Source organism: Balaenoptera physalus (assembly GCF_965194825.1).
Source record: "Balaenoptera physalus genome assembly, chromosome: X".
Classification (NCBI taxonomy): Eukaryota; Metazoa; Chordata; class Mammalia; order Artiodactyla; family Balaenopteridae; genus Balaenoptera; species Balaenoptera physalus.
The window spans coordinates 19,744,664-19,758,685 of record NC_138903.1 but is presented as its reverse complement, the minus strand read 5'-3'; the positions used below and the strand labels follow the sequence as shown (position 1 = coordinate 19,758,685).

Genomic DNA, 14,022 nt, shown 5'->3' with positions numbered 1-14,022 from the left:
ATTTTTAGAGAAGTATTTCTTCACCAGAGCCTTTACCTAAGAAACCTATTTCCTCAAAATGCAATCCACTGAAAGACAGTTCCGTAAGTCTAAGAGGTGCTATTATAAAAGAAACTTTACTTCCATGGTCAAATAAGTCTGGAAAACTGTGGCTTAAACAAAGTTAGTAATTTTCTTCACTACAAGCCTTCTTGGAGCTCTTACTGCACTAATAGGAATTATGAATCAGCAAAAAGGAAATATAAGATGAAGCAGTTCTCAAACTTATTTGGCTATGGAAGCCAGGTTTTGTTTTTTCAATGAAGACCTATTGATGTCTTGCATAGCTTAGTGTTCAGAAGATCATGGTTTGGGAAACACTAACCATTATAAAGATAATATCCTTCAGTCACAGATTACATAGGGGGGTAAAAATGATGAAAGACAGTTGCTGAAAGGCCATGTTCTTTCCCTACCCCAAGCGACCCATACAGTCCTTCCCCACCATGGGAAATTGATATTACTCTGCGTTTCCACACTTCTAGCAATTCAGTTTGGCTGGAGTGACCTTGAGAACGTTACAAACCTATCTCAGGCATGGTTCCTTCATTTATGACAGCTGGCCATAAAGATGTATCTTCCCACTCTAGTTCCCAAAGCTCTAAGAATTAATGGAGCCATTCCTAAGGAGTGATGTGAATTCCTTGGAGAAAGTCTCTATGTAAATACAAGGTCTTGTCCTCTTAAATGCTATGGATTTATGCCCTGGACTACACAGTGACAGCCTTGCACAGGGAGCGCTCCATTATTTTTCAAAGCCACAGAAGTCTGATCAACACATTAGCCTCTCAGCCATTGTCATTTATAAATACCATCCTCCCAAATACTGCCTTTTCACATGACATCCATATTTCTTCCTCTGTGAGCTGATAAAATGTGGCAGCAATGTACCCATGAAAGCCAAGACTCTTTAATATCGGGTTGGCCAAAAAGTTCCTTCAGGTTTTTTCTGCAACATCTTACGGAAAAAACCTGAACGAACTTTTTGGCCAACCCAATATTTCAGTATTACCATTTCTAAGGGATAGAAGAGGTAAAGGACTTGCAATGTGGGATGCATATATATTACAACATTTACTTCCACAATAGAAGGAGGGGCCAACATAGATAGGGTGAATTAGGTCCTTCATTATGTAAATTGGCCTTTGAGACCTAATGCTTAAGTATTTAATCACATGAAGGGAAAATTGAAGCAAGATTTCAAATTAACTTGGCATAAAAATATATTAATTACATCAATGAATAGAAAATGCTTTGGTGGTGTGGATGTGTGGTATTTGAAACACTGGTTCAAACTGACTCAGATAATTTTTACTGCAGACCAGTTTTTTTGTATGTTAAAAAGTGAGCCAGGGGCTTCCCTGGTGGCGCAGTGGTTAAGAATCCGCCTGCCAATGCAGGGGACACGGGTTCGAGCCCTGGTCTGGGAAGATCCCACATGCCGCGGAGCAACTAGGCCCGTGAGCCACAACTACTGAGCCTGCGCGTCTGGAGCCTGTGCTCCCAACAAGAGCAGCCGCGATAGTGAGAGGCCCGCGCACCGCGATGAAGAGTGGCCCCCGCTTGCCACAACTAGAGAAAGCCCTCGCACAGAAACGAAGACCCAACACAGCCAAAAATAAATAAATAAATAAATAAAGGCATTGACTAATAGTTTAAGAAAAAAAAAAAAAGTGAGCCAGACAAAAGAAGTATAGATAGTAGGGTAATCATAAGCATGAACAAGATGTCTTTTTTGTTTTTTTTTTTAAGTAACAGCAACGGAGGTGGAAAACACATGTTGATTGACTAATGTAAACTTGGCCAATGTTGTGTTGGTTGTAGGTGACCATGAGCTAAGTGGATATGGAACATCTGACTCAGAGAAAACCACTGGTTACATTCATATTATAATCTTTCAGGGATTCCTGTGCTTTGTACCTAATTTATTCTTGTGTCTTACCTGCCCCAGGGAATTCTTTGTTAGCGCTGAGTTCTTTCTTCTGCATAAATGTATCCTTCCCACCTTGAGATCTGCCATCTCCATTACCACAATCTTTCCTGTGCCCAAAAGGCATTTTATCTCCTAACCTATAATTTTCCTTTTGCCCCCAGTCTACCTCAAGAAAAGTTCCTCAATCCTTTGCAGACTAAATGACAACTGAGAAGTAAAACAAAAAAACAAAAAAACCTTCTCACTGTCCCTTCAGTTTTTCTTTAAAACACTCACTCAGTTTACACTCCAGGGCAGTTTTTGGACTCTGCCTTGTCACTTCCACAGGTACCTCATAGTATTGATCTTAATCTAAAATCCCAGAATGCCCCTCTAGAATGAACGTCAGCTTAAAACATTCATTCTATTGCTTTCAATTCTCTGAAATATCCCCATTAAATATTTGCCCAGCCTGAAAGAGTCTTCAGATGATACAGGGGGAGATGAGTGGTGCTTAGGGAATTTTTAATCTTTTTTTAAAGATTTCTTATTTTTAAAAATATTTATTTATTTATTTGGTTGCACCATGTCTTAGTTGCGGCAGGTAGGCTCCATAGTTGTGGCATGTGAACTCTTAATTGCCGCATGCATGTGGGATCTAGTTCCCTGACCAGGGATCGAACCTGGGCCCCCTGCATTGGGAGCACGGAGTCTTATCCACTGCGCCACCAGGGAAGTCCCAGGAATTTTTAATTTTAAAGAAATTTCTCGCTGCCCAAAGTTGCTATTTTATGTGGCAAAAATCAATAAATCAATCCTCCTATGTCCTCATTTAATTCAGTAACTGGTGTAAAAATATCCCATGTGTTGCTATAGAAAACTGAGCCTAGTCCTTTCATTATTTTTAGTTCCTTATGACATGTAGACATAGAGATCTTGACAAAACCTGTGGTGGGGCAAGAAGTTCTATAAGATCTATAAAAACCATTGGCATTCTCAAAGTACATGAAAGAAATATCTACTTCAATGTAATCAATAACGCTTTGGATTTCCTGCCACATTTTGTGATGATCAGTCATTCATTCAGTATCTGTTGAACACTTACTAGGTAGTGCTGCTGGCACCATGCTGACTGCTCCTTGCAGAATCGACAGCCAAACCACACAGAATGAATCAGGGACCATAAGCTGGTGCCCTGAGCAGTTCTGTTAGGAGATAGATACACACACAGAGAGGCACATATGAATTTTCACTTGAATTACCTTAAAGCAGGGTATGCACTCCCTAGTTTAGCCCCTGACCTACTCTTTCTACTGTATCATATCCAGTAAGATTAGCCTATTTATGTAATCTCTCTGACTCCATAAGCATTCAGATATACAACCTGCGATTAATTAATAATGGCAAAGTAGTGTGATACCAGCAGAGAAGATGGAAGGGCAGAGAGGTCTCTGGGAACACCCAGAAGGGAGCCAGTCGCTTGGCATGAAAAATTTGAAGGAGACCACTCAAAGAAAATAATGTGTTTATCCCCATTACCTCCAGTACATAATGTTTCTATTCAATGAAGCTCTATTTATTGCAAAATAATAGAAGTACAATGTTTTGACCTTAATTTCCCAGTTAAAATTATGTTACCTCTTTAAACTTTCAAATCAAAGCTCTTCTACTTCTGACTCCCACTTGTGATGTAGGGAGTGAAAAGGAGTATTGCTCTTATGCTGATAATGAAAAAATAACCAAAATAACTTCAATTTTATGACTTTTTCCAAACCTATCAGACAGCTGAAGTCACAGAACAACCAAATGGCAGTGGCAAGGATATAGAGCAACCAGAACTCTCATACGTTGCTGGTGGGAATGCAAAACTGTAGAGCCAGTTTGGAAGATAGTTTGACAGTTTTTGATAAAGTTAAACATGTACCAACCCTATGTACCTGCAATCACAGTCCTACATATCTACCTGAATGAAAATTCATGTTCACACAAAAACCTATACATGAACGTTTATAGCAGCTTTATGCATAAATCACCAAAACTTGAAAAGCCAAATGTCCTTCAACTGCTGAATGGAAAAACAAATTGTGGTATGTTCATACAGTGGAATACCACCCAACAATTAAAAGGAATGTGTATGACAATGTGTATGACACTCCAGTCGCAATGTTTACATCTAAACACCCAAATCTTGGTTTCTAAATACCATTCTCCAATAAAAGGAACTAGGGCTCTTTGAAGAGCTTGATTCCAGGGCTTTGGCAAGGAAAATACACGATGAACCTAGAGCATGTTTTTATACCAGAAAGTAAAGAAGTGCTCCAAAAAATTAGGAAAAAAAAAAAAGGATGAAGTCATGTTGAAATGGCATAGGAGCCAACCTGAAAGAGCTCCCAATGGCCAAAGTTGGAACAATTTGAACAAGAAAATAAATATAGGATTGGAATATAATCCTAAGAATAAATAAATATCCATGAGTCCATGCTGATCGAAACAACTGAATAAAAAAATAAACAGGGGAGAAGGGACAGCTCTCTCATAGAGAAGAATTCTAATTAAATAATACAGAAGGAATGAAGAAAATAAAAAATAAACATTAGAACACCACATTAGTAATTGCTGCAGGCAAGATCCACCAATGGATGCTAAAATTAGTTTCCAAAAGTTTTAAGTAGAAACAAGATATTTGCTTAGTCTCAAAGTATCTCTCCAAGGACTTCCATGGTGGCGTAGTGGTTAAGAATCCGCCTGCCAATGCAGGGCACATGGGTTTGAGCCCTGGTCTGGGAAGATCCCACATGCCGCGGAGCGACTAAGCCCATGCACCACGACTACTGAGCCTACACTCTAGAGCCCGTGAGCCACAACTGCTGAGCCTGTGTGCCACAACTTATGAAGCCCACGCGCCTAGAGTCTGTGCTCCGCAACAAGAGAAGCCACCACACTGAGAAGCCTGTGCACCACAACTGAGAGTAGCCCCCACTCGCCACAACTAGAGAAAGCCTGCACGCAGCAACGAAGACCCAACGCAGCCAAAAATAAAATATAAATAAATTTATTTTAAAAAACGTATCTCTCCAAAATATTTAATAATTACAAAGAGAAAAATAGTAAGTTTATAGTCAAGAATACTTGTAGATGCCACCTGACAGATTAGCCAAGTGATCAAGATTAACATCACCAGTAATACACGTGACCATCATGTACCCTGTGACATGCTGTACTGAAAAGGGCGTATCACCTCTGTGTCCTCCTTCCTGAGAACGCATAGCTTCAACCTAATCATGAGAAAACATCAAACAAACCCAAATTGAGGGACCTTCTACAAAATGACTCACCAGTACTCTTCAAAAGTGTCAAGTCATAAAAGACAAGAAAACACTGTGGAAATGTCAGATTGAAGGAGACGAAGGACACACAACTAAATGCAATACGGAACCGTGTGTCATTTCCCAGAACAGCAAAAGGATGTTAGGGGGAAAAAATGGTGAAATCCAAATAAATTCTTTAGTTTAGCTAATAGCACTGTAACAAGTTTAATTTCTCAGTTTTCATAGTTGCTCTATAGTTCGATAAGATGTAATATGAGGGGAAATTGGGTGAAGGGTATATGGGAACTCTGTACTATTTTTGCAACTTGTCTGTAAGCCTGAAATTATTTCAAAATAAAAAGTTAAAAAAAACACAAAAAAAATCAGAGGTGTAATTCTTAAGTTCCTGTGACTGTCTTTTCCAACAATGGCCCCACTCGCTCTTCCAGAACCTTGACACTCCTTTATCAAGAGGTGCATTCTATTTACCCTTCCCTTCAACCTGGGCAGGACTTTATTACAACTACAATAAATAGAAGAGTCACTGCATGACTTCTGAATCTAGGTCATAAAAGGTGTTGCAGATTCTACGTGCCTCTCTCTCTAGATACTCACCCTAGGAACCCAGCCACCATTTGGTGAGGAAGCCCAGGCCACATAAAGGAGTCACAAGTATACGTTTCAGCTGAAAGCCCCAGCTAATAGCTAAGCCAACAGCCAGACCTGTGAGAATGCCTTCAGATTATTCTAGCCCAACGCCTTCAAGCTGTTCCATCAGTCACTGAGTGGAACAGAGAAATGCTGTCCCCACTGAGCCCTGCCCAAACTGCAGATTTGTGAGCATAATTATTGTTGTTATTGTTGTTACTGTATTAAGCTACTAAGGCTTGGGGTGATTTGTTATGCAGCAAAAAGAAAACTGGAACAGCTGCCCTAAATTGATATGATTAACTGCTATTGGAAGATACTGGGTTTTATATCCACTTCATCCCTTAAAAGAAAGCTTTACTCACAACGGTAAAAAGAGAACTCATAACTGGTGTAATTTTGGTAGCATTTTTTGCCATTTTGTTTTTGCAGTGATTTCTTTTCCAATACGGTATCTCTTTCCGAAAGAGATCAATATGACATTAAGTTATTAAGACACAGCCTAAGGGTGTATTAGACTTGTGTTTTGCTAGGTCTCATTCTACGCACATCCATATTAATGTCTACCTATTCACTTTCAGAAAGAAGTCATCCCATTTTTCAGTTAATAAGGAGCAAAGTGATCAGTGTCCTCAATTTCTCCCTTTCCTCTGTGCCCTACACTCGCCCTTTAAGTTCAAATCTCTTGCCTTCTAAGTAGAGCTGGGACCACACAAATAACCGTCGTTTACCTGCAAAAGTATGTTTTAATGGTCTTCAATTGGATTTTTTCTTAAGTTTGTCAACTTGCACACTAAGAATTATGTTGAAAGTAGAAAAGCAAGACACATCATCTTACAAGTAAAACATGCTTATATCAAAGATACCAAATAATAGGTCAATAACCATCTTAGGACTATTTGAGAACCTCTTTTCCTTACAAAGTTCCTAAGTCTTAATTTTCACAATTAAGCTAAGTTACTACCTTGATCTTAAAGAAGTTACAAAATATATTATACCATTTTTGAGATATTAACGTGGAGAAAATAAAACAGGGAATTATCAATGCTTATTTTTCCTCCTGATATAATTAAGGAACAGACTAATATTCTAGGGATGTACATTACAAAATTACTTTGCTCTTATCTATTAGATTAAAGCGAAGCATGTTTCAGCGTACCTTCTTTGAAGTCGCTCTTTCCATCTGAGCTCACCTCAATCTCTTGCTTTCTTCTACTTTGAGAGCGAGGAAAACAGCATCAAAAAAAAAAGATGGCGTTTTAAATCAGAAACACCTGAGTTTGAATCCGGGTTCTCTGTCAGGTACTTGCTACGTCAGTGGTTCTCAAAATTTTAACGTGCATCAAAATCACCTGGAAGGCTTGTTAAAACACAGATTACTTGCGGCGCAGCCCAAAGGTTTTGATTCAGTACGTGTGGGGATGGGGCGTGAAATCTGCATGTCTTACGAGTTTCCAGATGATGCTGAGTTGTACACATGTGAACAAATTACTCCTTGGTTTGAATCTCAGATGCTGCGGCTGAAAAAAAAATTGGAAAGTTTCTACCTACACCATAAATATTCATTTCCTTTCCCTATATTAGGCAATACCCATGATACAGGTTCAGCGTCCCTTTCCACAGTTCTGAAACCCAAACATTTCAGAAAACAGAACTTTTTCTTTTAGGTTTGGTTTAAATTCATTTGGCAACAAACCTGGTCTATTAACAGTCTTCATTTATTATTTATTGTTTTTTACTTTATATCTCTTTATTATATGTATAGTTTGGTTATTGGGTGCTGTGGCCCTACCCCACTAGAATTGTTACATATTATATAGGCTACAAACTATACTACCTTTCTAGAATGAGGGAAAATGTATGAATCCTGAAGTCCTGGCTCTGAATGTTTTGGATAAGAAACTGGCGACCTGTCTTTAGCACTTTAACATATTTATATATTTTCTTTGATTTATTTAGCTATTTTCAGCTTTCTCAACTTGCTTATAAATCCCTCAAAAGCAGAATCATGTCTTGTGTGGCAACCCTCACACCACCTACTATGCACTGAACATGAAGTATGTGCTAAATAAATAACCACTGGTTTGAATTTATTGACCCTAATAAGATTTGAGTAAAAGACTGACATGATTCCATAGTATGAGATTCAAAAAGGAAAGATGAATCAAAAACATTGCAGGGTTCTCAAAACTGCAATTCTGACTATAATCCCCATAATCCCAAATGATTCTGACAAGAAGAAAATGTGACAGTGACATTTCTGCTCTTCTTTGCACTTGTCACACATCGTATCTAAAGTATTGAAATCGGGCCATGTTTCTGCTCACCTTCTTAAGGACCTGTGCCCTATTAACTCCCATACTTCTATGTGACCTCTCTGTTCTAATGGCTCCTTTCCACAAGCCTTTGCATTTGCTCAAAGCCGTTGCATCTTTAAAAATGAAAGAGAAAGCATGTTATGCACAGAGGAACAAAGGTGTTGTTACTTGAGGTGTATTATCCATGAGAAGGTGACAAATTCCATTTGTGATCCAGGAAACAAAAGTGAGGTTGGCAAGCAGGGTAAGGACAGCCAACAGGATCCACTTAAAGGGCCAGAGTGCTCATCCAGAAGGCAAACTGATGGGAAACTAGATACCAGGCACCTGGACCATCAGTGGGACCGCACGACAAAGCCTGTCCAGCCCGGTTTGCTTTGTCAGTACATACATAGAGATTTTTGGTCTTAAGGTCACGGCTCTTTTAACAATCCCTCTAACTCTACATCCCCACATCCAGAAAAGTCCCCTTGAATCTAAAAGCCCAAATAAAGAAAAAAGCAGCACTATTCACACGCCAAAATGGTGACACAGAGCGGCTGGAGGCCACGGAAGCGGGCTCGTGGGGCCGGGCCGGGGCCGGACCGGAGATGGCGCCGCCGGCGGGCGGCGCAGCTGCGGCCTCGGACCCCGGCTGGGCCGCGGGGCTCCTGGCCGTGCACGCCGCGGTGAGGCCGCTGGGCGCGGGGTCGGACGCCGAGGCGCAGCTGCGGAGGCTGCAGCTGAGCGCGGACGCCGAGCGACCAGGGCGCTTCCGGCTGGAGCTGCTTGGCGCGGGGCCCGGGGCGGTCAGTTTGGAGCGGCCCTGGGAGTCAGTCTCCTACACCGTCCGAGGCCCCATCCAGCATGAGCTGCAGCCTCCACCAGGAGGGCCTGGGACTCAGCCTGCACTTCGCCAACCCTCAGGAAGCTCAGCGGCAGGCAGCCCTGGTCCGAGGTGCCACCGTGGAAGGACAGAATGAGGAGCTAGCAGGGCGCCTGACCCGGGCCAGAGAGGGTGGGGATGAGAAGCGGGCAGCCCAAGCGGCAGCCATTCTGGCCCAGCATCATGTGGCCCTCAGCATCCAGCTGCAGGAGGCCTGCTTCCCGCCCAGCCCCATCAGGCTACACGGCACAGCTGAAGATGCTGCAGCCTCTGCCCATGTCTCGCCGCCGGTCCACCCCCACTGCACCATTGGGGCCCTCCAGGAGCAGATATTCTCGAGGTTCGGCTTCCCACCGGCTGTGCAGCGCTGGGTCATCGGGAGGTGCCTGTGTGTCCCTGAATACAGCCTTGCTTTCTGTGGGGGCCAGTGGGACCGGGACTCAGCCCCCCGAGAAGCCGCAGGACACAATCCTCAGCGCCCCCAGAAGATGGATGGGGAACTAGGCCGCCCCAAGCCCCTCAGCCAGCTGGCTGCAGCCTCCCCAACGCCCTTCAGCCCGGCTGGCCCTGCCCTTCCTGCACCTTCATCAGTGCCCCAAAGCTGACCCGGCTGTGAGATGTGCAGCACCCAGAGGCCTTGGGCTTGGGACCCCCGTCCCACAGCCTCCACCCAGCAGCTACCAAAGGCCACAAGGAGAGACGATGGCCCTTCCCTTCCAGGCCCAAGGCCCCTGGACCCCGTCCTGAACCTCTCAGGGAACCTCTGCTGACCACTCATGGGAGACAAAGCCAGAGTTGCAGGGGAGGGGCCGTGAGCTGGAGTCATTAAATACACTTCTGAGCCAAAAAAAAAAAAAATGGTGACACAAACAAATTCACATTCTCATCAGGAGTGATCCATTCTGCAGGATCAAGAATTTCACAGGCCATTGCTTCGGCTGGACCACACAGAACCTCCCCTCCAGATATACGAAGTGCATCAGTGGGTTTTCAAATTAACACTTATTGAAATTTGAAACCTCTTCTTTTTCTTAATTTTTCCTGGTACTATCTATTGACCTTCACAGCTGGTATTCTGGGTAATACACATGTGATTGCAAAGGCAAGAAAATAAGAGAATAGAGCCATGGAAAGAGATTGAGACAGACAGAGAGAGAAGGGGGTGGGGAGAAGGAGAAGATACAGAAAAGATTAGGATTAGCTATAGGAAATCACCAATACTCTCTCCTTTTTTAATGTATGAAAATGGAGATTTCATATAGTTAACTTAAACATAAATACCTACTCCCACATTTTTATAATAAAAGAAAAAAGAGAGAAAGAAACGAGAGGCAATATATATAAGGATGATCTAGACGTATACGGGCCCTGCATCTCCACACTGCTGACTCTGATCATCCACTTTCGGAGACGAAAACCCAGTAGCCATTGTGTGCCGGGTCATGATTTAGAGAATCACAAGAAAGGAACGTAGGCTTAAAAAGAGCCACATCAAAATGAATGGCTGAAGGGCCACAGGTTAGACCCATGTCTTCAGAGTTGCCACTCTCCTTTTAGATTCGTAACTCAGACTGTTGATGGCCCCCTTTCTCGGAGACCGTGCTAACATCCACCACTGCGATCCGGAGCATTTGTTCTTAGTGCCGTCTTCCCTGCAAAAGGCCCGGGCCTCCCCTGCGATATCAGTCTGAGTGGCCAGGTGCCCACGGACTGATAAAAGCACAAACTTCACTTCCTATTTCTTTCTTTGTTTCCTGGGTGAGGCTAGACTGCTTCCAATTTTGCCACTTGACAATTTGGCTTCTGTCAGACTCAGTGTCTCTCACCTCAGGGAGAGGGAAACGAGGAAAGGAAATGGCAATAACTTCTTTCTTCTATTTTTCCTCCAAAAGCATCTTTTTCTGACACTCCACTTTCAGTTAGTTGAAAACTGGATCCTCGCCAGGGCTCAGAATGAGGAATGTATTGTCATCGCCTGGGAGAATAAATTGGGCAGGACTCCTCAACTCCGGCAGATCGTGGCACTTACCTGGGGTAGCTGTTTTCAAGCACACGTTCCCAGGCCCCTACTCAATCAGAATCCCCCAGCATCTGTCTTTTTCTTAACATCTTTATTGGAGTATAATTGCTTTACAATGGTGTGTTAGTTTCTGCTGTATAACAAAGTGAACCAGCTAAATGTATACATATATCCCCACACCTCCTCCCTCATGCGTCTCCCTCCCACCCTCCCTATCCCACCCCTCTAGGTGGACACAAAACACCAAGCTGATCTCCCTGTGCTATGTGGCTGCTTCCCACTAGCTATCTATTTTACATTTGGTAGTGTACATATGTCCATGCCACTCTCTCATTTAGTCCCAGCTTACCCTTCCCCCTCCCAGTGTCCTCAAGTCCATTCTCTACGTCTGCGTCTTTATTCCTGTCCTGCCCCTAGGTTCTTCAGAACCACTTTTTTTTAAAAAATATTCCATATATATGTGTTAGCATACGGTATTTGTTTTTCTCTTTCTGACTTACTTCACTCTGTATGACAGACTCTAGGTCCATCCACCTCACTACAAATAACTCAATTTCGTTTCTTTTTATGGCTGAGTAATATTCCATTGTATATATGTGCCACATCTTCTTTATCCATTCATCTGTCGATGGACATTTAGATTGCTTCCATGTCCTGGCTATTGTAAATAGAGCTGCAATGAACATTTTGGTACATGACTCTTTTTGACCTATGGTTTTCTCAGGGTATATGCCCAGTAGTGGGATTGCTGGGTCGTATGGTAGTTCTATTTTTAGTTTTTTAAGGAACCTCCATACTGTTCTCCATAGTGGCTGTATCAATTTACATTCCCACCAACAGTGCAAGAGGGTTCCCTTTTCTCCACACCCTCTCCAGCATTAGTTGTTTGTAGATTTTCTGATGATGGCCATTCTGACCGGTGTGAGGTGATACCTCATTGTAGTTTTGATTTGCATTTCTCTAATGATTAGTGATGTTGAGCATCCTTTCATGTGTTTGTTGGCAATCTGTATATCTTCTTGGAGAAATGTCTATATAGGTCTTCTGCCCATTTTTGGATTGGGTTGTTTGTTGTTGTTTTTTTATATTGACCTGCATGAGCTACTTGTAAATTTTGGAGATTAATCCTTTGCCAGTTGCTTCATTTGCAAATATTTTCTCCCATTCTGAGGGTTGTCTTTTCATCTTATTTAAGCTTTCCTTTGCTGTGCAAAAGCTTTTAAGTTTCATTAGGTCCCATTTGTTTATTTTTGTTTTTATTTCCATTTCTCTAGGAGGTGGGTCAAACAGGATCTTGCTGTGATTTATGTCAGAGTGTTCTGCGTATGTTTTCCTCTAAGAGTTTTATAGTGTCTGGCCTTACATTTAGGTCTTTAATCCATTTTGAGTTTATTTTTGTATATGGTGTTAGGAAGTATTCTAATTTCATTCTTTTACATGTAGCTGTCCAGTTTTCCCATCACCACTTATTGAAGAGGCTGTCTTTGATCCTTTGTATATTCTGGCCTCCTTTATCATAGATTAGGAGACCATAGGTGCGTGGGTTTATCTCTGGGCTTTCTATCCTGTTCCATTGATCTATATTTCTGTTTTTGTACCAGTACCATACTGTCTTGATTACTGTAGCCCTGTAGTATAGTCTAAAGTAAGGGAGCCTGATTCCTCCAGCCCTGTTTGTTTTTTTTTTTTCCTCAAGACTGCTTTTGCTATTTGAGGTCTTTCATGTTTCCATACAGACTGTAAAATTCTTTGTTCTAGTTCTGTGAAAAATGCCACTGGTAATTTGATAGGGACTGCATTGAATCTGTAGATTGCTTTGGGTAGTAGAGTCATTTTCACAATGTTGATTCTTCCAATCCAAGAACATGGTATTTCTCTCCATCTGTTGGTATCATCTTTAATTTCGTTCATCAGTGTCTTACAGTTTTTTGCATACAGGTCTTTTGTCTCCTTAGGTAGGTTTATTCCTAGGTATTTTATTCTTTTTGTTGCAATGGTAAATGGGAGTGTTTCCTTAATTTCTCTTTCAGATTTTTCATCATTAGTGTATAGGAATGCAAGAGATTTCTGTGCATTAATTTTGTATCCTGCTACTTTACCAAATTCATTGATTAGCTCTAGTAGTTTTCTGGTGGCATCTTTAGGATTCTCTATGTATAGTATCGTGTCATCTGCAAACAGTGAGAGTTTTACTTCTTCTTTTCCAATTTGGATTCCTTTTGTTTCTTTTTCTTCTCTGATTGCTGTGGCTAGGACTTCCAAAACTATGTTGAATAATAGTGGTGAGAGTGGACATCCTTGTCCTGTTCCTGATCTTAGAGGAAATGCTTTCAGTTTTCCACCATTGAGAATGATGTTTGCTGTGGGTTTGTCGTATATGGCCTTTATTATGTTGAGGTAGAGTCCCTCTATGCCCACTTTCTGGAGAGTTTTTGTCATAAATGGGTGTTGAATTTTGTCAAAAGCTTTTTCTTCATTTATTGAGATGATCATATGGTTTTTCCCCTTCAGTTTGTTAATATGGTTTATCACATTGATTGATTTGTGTATACTGAAGAATCCTTGCATTCCTGGGATAAACCCCACTTGATCATGGTGTATGATCCTTTTAATGTGCTGTTGGATTCTGTTTGCTAGTATTTTGTTGAGGATTTTTGCATCTATGTTCATCAGTGATATTGGCCTGTAGTTTTCTTTCTTTGTGAGATCATTCTCTGGTTTTGGTAGCAGGGTGATGGTGGCCTCGTAGAATGAGTTTGGGAGTGTTCCTCCCTCTGCTATATTTTGGAAGAGTTTGAGAAGGATAGGTGTTAGCTCTTCTCTAAATGTTTGACAGAATTCGCCTGTGAAGCCATCTGGTCCTGGGCTTTTGTTTGTTGGAAGATTTTTAATCACAGTCTCAATTTCAGTGC

At 41.8% G+C, this 14,022-nt stretch overlaps 1 pseudogene across 1 annotated transcript; it reads left to right on the top strand.

Moving 5' to 3' along the window:
* The first annotated feature begins 3,091 nt into the window (after positions 1 to 3,091).
* Positions 3,092 to 11,261, top strand: LOC309652928 (sharpin pseudogene; annotated as a pseudogene). Its single transcript has one exon. The product of its transcript is annotated as a sharpin pseudogene (transcript).
* Positions 11,262 to 14,022: the final 2,761 nt, after the last annotated feature.